This window comes from Fukomys damarensis, unplaced genomic scaffold (genome assembly GCF_012274545.1).
Source record: "Fukomys damarensis isolate Sample0158 unplaced genomic scaffold, DMR_v1.0_HiC HiC_scaffold_38, whole genome shotgun sequence".
NCBI classification, from domain to species: Eukaryota; Metazoa; Chordata; class Mammalia; order Rodentia; family Bathyergidae; genus Fukomys; species Fukomys damarensis.
Window position 1 is genome coordinate 44,497,233 of NW_022900950.1, and position 7,205 is coordinate 44,504,437.

Below are 7,205 nucleotides of genomic sequence, written 5' to 3' on the forward strand. Positions count from 1 at the left end.
AGATCACATACTAACTCACAGAACAGGTTTGAATAAATGCAAAAGAATTGAAGTTATTCCCTGTATATTATCAGATCATAGTGCAATCAAGCTGGAGTTCAATAGCACAAGAAACCGTAGGAACTTCACAAACACATGGAAATTGAACAACACTCTCCTGAACAATCAATGGATCACAGAGGAAATTAAAGAAGAAATCAGACAGATTTTACAAATAAATGAAAATGCCAATACAACATACAGGAATCTATGGGACACAATGAAAACAGTTCTATGTGGAAAATTCATAGTACTGAATGCCCACACTAGGAAAACAGAGTGAGCTCAAATAAACAACCTAATGATGAATCTTAGACTCCTAGAAAAACAAGAGCAAGAAAAACCCAAAGCTTGAACAAGAGAGGAAATTATAAATATTAGAGCAGAAATCAATGCAATGGAAACTAAGAAAATGATACAAAAAAATAAATGAAACAAAGGGTTGTTTTTTTGAAAGAATAAATAAAATCAATAAACCCTAAGCTAATCTTATCAAAAAAAGGAAAGAAAAGGCTCAGATCCATGCAATCAGGAATGAAAAAGGGGAAGTCACAACAGATCCAACAGAAATCCAGAGGATCATTAATTCCTACTTTGAGAACCTGTATGCTAATAAATTGGAAAACATAGAAGAAATGGACAGATTTTTAGATACTTATGAATTACCAAAGGTGAACAAAAAAGATAAAAACATTTTAAACACCCCAATTACAGTGAAATTAAAATGTAATTAAAAATTTACCAACAAAGAGAAACCCAGGTCCTGCTGGATTTTACAAGACATTTAGAGAAGAACTCCTGCCTTTACGCTTCAAACTTTTCAATGAAATTGAAAGGGAAGCTATACTTTAAAATTCATTCCTGGAAGCAAGTACCACTTTGATTCCCAAACCTGGGAAAGACTCAACTAAAAAAAAAGAACTACAGGCCAATCTCCTTAATGAATATAGATGCAAAAATCCTAAATAAGATACTAGCAAACAGAATACAGAGGATCATCAAGAAGATCATACATCCTGACCAAGTCGGATTTATTCCAGGGATGCAAGGATGGTCCAAACATACTTTTAAACACACTACCAAACTCACTAGACAGTAATAAGAGTATAACTCTTGGTCTCTCTTCCTCTCCCTCTCTCCCTCTCTCTCTCCTTCTCTCTCTCTCTCTCTTTCTCTCTCTCTCACACACACACTCACACTCACACATCTATAGCTGAAATGAAAGCAGTAAGTCAACACAGAAGCCAGGACTGCTCTGGAAATGTGCCAAAACCTAAAGCTTTTTAGGTTAAAACTGTGTCTGCCTAAGATGACAGATTAGTAGTTGAGACAAACAGTAGACTAAATGCTTCCCTTAAAAAAACTGGGAATAAGATGGCAGTAGAGGACTTTGAAATGCTCTTAACATAGTCCTAAGATTGTAGAGTTTTGCCGGTTAATAATAAGATTTATTATTAAATCTTAATAATTTAAGATTATTAAATCTTTCTCACTGATACAGTGAGAAACTAAATCTCAGGCCTTCACATAAATCCAGGCAACCACACTGGCCTTTTCAACATCTGTTGAAAAGATAAACTTGGAAAGTTCTGCATGCTGGCAAAGTGCATCAATGAACAAATCAGTTGTCCCTATGGGCAACAGTCTTCCACAATGTTCTATAACCAGCTTTACACTCATGTTTGGACTTGAATTTACACCACATTCACATTTCAAGAAACATCAGTCTAATAAATTAAAGTGAAATGGCTACTTGCTGGTAGGGACGCATAACATCCAGCAGAAAACAAGACAAATACATAATTCCAAGCAAGAGAACCACCAAGCAAGAGAATAGTAATGGCAGGTAAGGCAAGGATAGGCTGACTGGGGTTGTCAGATTTCATCTCTAGTTCTCAAGGCTGATTATTCTAGCTCGACAACAGAAACTATTCACAGAAGAAAAAGACACAGAAACACTACATATATCAAAGTTATAACAAACTTTATACCAAGGAAGTAGAATTAAAAGAATGTTTAAGTTGAAAAGTTAGAGATCAATATCATGTGGAGCAGAAAGTAGGGCCACTGATTCCCTCTGGAACTTCAAGGTAGATTTGCTAAAGGAGATGGTGCTTGAGCTCAGACTTGAAGGATGGTAGATAATTGGCAAGAAGAAAAAGAGAAAGTGGTGTAGGTATTCCAGATAGAGCTGGGCGTGGTGGCAGAAGGATTGCCATGATTTTGAGGCCAGGCTGAGCTACATAATGAATTCAAATTCAGCCTGAACTACAAAGTGAGACCCTGTCTCAAAAAGAATGAGAGAGAGAGAGAGAGAGAGAGAGAGAGAGAGAGAAATTCCAGAGAAAAATCATAATGAAAATGGATACATATTGAGGATATACTCCTAAGTGAAATAAATAAATTACACAGGTGTAAAGGTGTAGGGAAAGTGGGAAGGATAGAGGAAAGGTAATAAGGGAAAAGAAAAAAATATGAGAAAATGAAAAAATGGAAATAAAATGTTAGCATATGGGGAGATGAGGAGGGGGTGAAGGGAGGGCAGGGACAAGAGGGAAAAATGAGAACCAAGACCTGTCATGTAAAGGTACAAGATCCCAATGATGAATATAACTGTACTGTGTACCTAAAATGTACCAATAAACTCAATGAGAGAAAAAAAAAGAAAAATCATAATGATGTAGGGAAAGTGGGAAGGATAGAGGAAAGGTAATAAGGGAAAAGAAAAAAATATGAGAAAATGAAAAAATGGAAATAAAATGTTAGCATAGGGGGAGGTGAGGAGGGGGTGAAGGGAGGGCAGGGACAAGAGGGAAAAATGAGAACCAAGACCTGTCATGTAAAGGTACAAGATCCCAATGATGAATATAACTGTACTGTGTACCTAAAATGTACCAATAAACTCAATGAGAGAAAAAAAAAGAAAAATCATAATGAACAAATACTATAAATAGAAGCACTGAACAAATGGGGGAGTTTAGGAGAGATATGGTACACTTATGTATTACAAATGCAGAACAGGGAGTAGCAGGCAAAACTGCAAAAATAGAGTCCTATGTACCAGTTAGAAAGTACAGACTTGGGCCAGGGATTTAGCTCAGTTGTTCTGCTGCCTGTCTTGCAAGCACAAGGTCCTGAGTTCAATCCCCAGTACCAAATAAAAAAGAAAGTGCAGATTTTATTTCATAGGAAATAAAGAGTCTTGTCATCGTTGAAGGATTTTAAAAAGGGAAGCTTCACAATCAGTTTCTTCTAGGTAGACTGTCTGGCAGTCATGATGGGAAAGAATTTAAGAGGGCTTAAAGGGTCATGGATTAGTTAGAAGGCTATTGTGTAACTTACAGGGAGATGTCAAAGATCTGAAAAGCCAGAGTGGTGGTAAGAACTGAGAGCAGGAGCAAATCAAGAAATCAGCAAATATCGGCTCAGGATTTAGCTCAGTGTTTCCACCGCCTGCCTTGCAAGCGCAGGGACCTGAGTTTGATCCCCTGTACCAAAAAAAAAAAAAGAAAAAAATCAGCAAAAATTGTGTGGAGAATGAAGGGGAAAGAACAATTCTTGTTTCTTCATTGGATGACTGGGTGCTAATTATTGATAATGGAAATAAAAAGGACCAGCAGGTTGGCAGCAGTGGGATATATTGGTTTAAGTATTGAAATGTTATGTTTGGAGAACTTGTGAAAAACTAAGGTTGGGAATAATTAAAAGCAACTAAATGATTAGTTTGAAGCTCTGAGGAGGAAATATCAATAACTAACCACTTAGTAGGTAATTCTCCTAAGAAGACTATAAAGAGAAAAGAACAGTAGTTTCAAGTATTGTGTCTTCACTTAGTGTACAATCAGAAATTCAGGAAAAGCTTGATACTTTTTAGAATAAGGCAATTTATAAACAAAATAATATACAAAAGGTAAATAACTCTCAATATCAAAATACTGAAACCCACCTTAATATAAAAAATTAAATCATTAATTTGTCTATTCACTTCAGAAAACAAAGTTATTTAACAAGAGTTGACGTAAACATACATGTTTATGACCAAATGTTAATTTTTCCTAACTTTAAAAAAGTCTACTATATAAACAGGATAATGCATGCATAATAAAGTTAACCAAAAACTATTTCCACGATATTACTATAATGAAGAAAGAATTGTCAATACACATTTCCTCACAATGAAATAACACTTCACACTCAAGTGGCTATAATCAAAAAGATAATAACAAGAGTTGACAAAGATATGGGAAAACTAGACCCCTCATATATTGCTAGCGATAACGTAAAGTGCTGTGGCTGCTTTGGAAAACAGCCTGGCAGGTCCTCAGGAGGCAAAACGCAAGAGTTACCACATGACCCAACAATTCCATCTTTAGATATAGCGCCTACCCAAGCAAAATTAAAACATACATCCACACAAAGATTTGTATAAAAATGTAGCCCCAAAATACTAGCAACTCAAATGTCCATCAACTGATACTGAATATTTAAAATGTGCTGTTATCTATGCAATGGACTTTTATTCAAAGACAAAGGGAAAGAAGTATGGTCATATAGTACACAGCTGGACAAACCGCAGAAAAATAGCAATTCATAAAGGCTCACAAATTGTGGAATTCTATGTATATGCATTTTCTAGAATATCTATCCTAGGCCTCGAGTGGGGAGTTGGTAAGAGAATAGGAAATAAGTAGTAATGGATGTAGGGTTTCTTTTGGGGGTAATGAAAAAGTTGTAAAATTAGAGTGGTGATATATCCCTAAAGGCATAGCCACACAACCCCCCATAAACATAAAACCTAATGAATTGTGTACTTTAAAAGAGAGAATTGAATGGTAAATGGACTATAGTAAGTCCCTGACTTATGAAAGCATTTCATTCTGGGAGAAAATCTGTAAGTCAGATTCGTTCCAAAGTCTAACAAAGTAAGTCTTAGTACACGTAAAAGTTTGCAACTCAAATGTTCTTAAATCTAGGACTTTCTGTATACCTCAATAAATGTCTTTTAAAAATCTTCATTTCCTTTCACTTCTGGAGAAGAGAAACATAACTACAGTTCCCATCTAACATCACACTGGACTGTGTGTGTGAAGGATGAGATGGTAAGCCCTCCATAAATGCAAAACGTAGCACTATATGAAGGTGTAAGGATAATGGCCTCTGACTTTCTGCCCTCGTAGACAGTTTGCCATGCAGTCCTGTCTGTCAGAGGAATCACAGCGGCTTCAGGAAATGCATGACTGCAGAGCATGGCAAGTGATCTCACATCCGCTCCTCAGAGACTTTCTCTGGACTTTAACCTGGGTTCCCACACATTTTTCCTGATCGTTGTTAAGAACTTCATGGTCTGGAAGCTTCATGGCCAAGGTCAACTCCTCTGGCAGCAAGACTCAGCAGGATCATGAGTTTCCTCCACATTCTGGACATAGATTGTACTGGTCAGCTTTCCTGTTGCTGTGACAAAATATCTGACACCAATAACTCAAAGGAGAATGATCTATTTTTGTTTTGTTTCTAAGGGTTGAGTCAATGGTACAAGGCAGGAACATCATAGCAGAAGGCCATGGCAGAGGAAAGCTGTTCACTTCATGGCTGTAGAAAGTAGACACAGCGAAGAGGTAAGGTAGAACGTATTATCCTTTCAAGGCAGCCTTCAGTCACCTCCAAATGGGCCCATCTCCTGACAGCATATTCAGCTATGAACCTGAAAGGATTAACCCACTGATGAATATTCCAAAAGCCTCAGGAGATTTGGGGGATGTCACACCCAGCAGGAGGGCCATTGCAAGCCTGCTATGGGAAAGGCCATTGCAGAGTGCCCACCATTGCTGAATTCCAGGAAGTCCAAGTCCCGATACCCCACCCTCACTTTCAGGAGATCTGAACTTCTGTGCTGCTGCCTGAGACCATACTATCTCTGTCCCCAGACTCAAGACAGCAACATCTCAGACCAATGCCCAGTGACCACCTCCAATGCCTGACAACTGTTTGCCCCTTTACAAACTTTGCTCTCCCCTTGCCTGTGGCTGGTTCCATTGTCAAAAATCACCTGCTTAAAACTAAACTACCTCATTGCTTGCACAAACCTTGTTCTGGTGGTCTCTCCGCTCTCCCTGCCGCCTCTACAGGGAACATGATAGATATAAACCATAACACAGACACTGCAGTACGAGAATTTAGCAAACTCACCTTTCACTGTGGGAGGAAGAAGAAGGGGTGACACTTTGGGAACTCAGCATCCTCCTGACTGATTCTGATGTTTCCAGGAAAGGGCTGAATAAGCAGTTCACCAAGGCCAAGAAACACCTACAGCCAGGCCACCAGTAAAAGCCTCAACCCTGGCCCTGTCAAAAGCATCTTTCCTTCTCACTGTATGTCTCATCAGAGATTGCTAGGTAAGTGGAACAGAGAAAGCCTGGACCTAAGATTCTGCCATATATCCGAGATCCCAATACAAATTGGAAGCTAAGCATAGTTGCACACACCTGTAATCTCAGCACTCTGAAAGGATGAGACAGGAGAATAGCATCTTCCAATCTAGCCTGGGCAACTTAGCAATACCTTGTCTCAAAAAAATAAAAATAGAAAAGGTCTGGGGGTATATCTCAGTGCAAAGGCCCTGGGTTCAATTCTCGGTACTGCAAAAACAAAGCAAAACAAAACAAAACCCAAAGTTAGATAAATAGTGGTCAGTATTACCATTTTACTATCACTATTTCCCAGGAGATTCACCAGAAAGAACTTTCACATCTTGTGTGCCAGCACTGAGCAGGCCCAGGGCCCTAGAGCTCTCCCAGGCCACTCCTAGTTTTCTGCCCACAGATACAACAGGGCTATGGGAAAACCCCACAGAGGATGCAGGATGAAATATCTCACAGGCATTCAAAAAGCCCACTTTGACCATTTTGGGAGAAGATACAGCACCAATTCTTGTCCCAAGAGAATCATGGAAAAGAATTCGGTTTCCTCAGAAGTCCAGGAAACCATACTTAGGCCACTGCTGCACCTAAGGAGATGGACCACCAGGTCCCACCCACACACTGACCCTGTCCCTTGTGTAGTGGGTGGGGCCTCTTCCTAGACAGCTCCCTTGAGGTGTCAAGAGTTGTTTTTTTGTCTTTTTTTTTTTTTTTTTTTTTTTTTTGTTTTGTGTTTCCTTTTTTTTAATA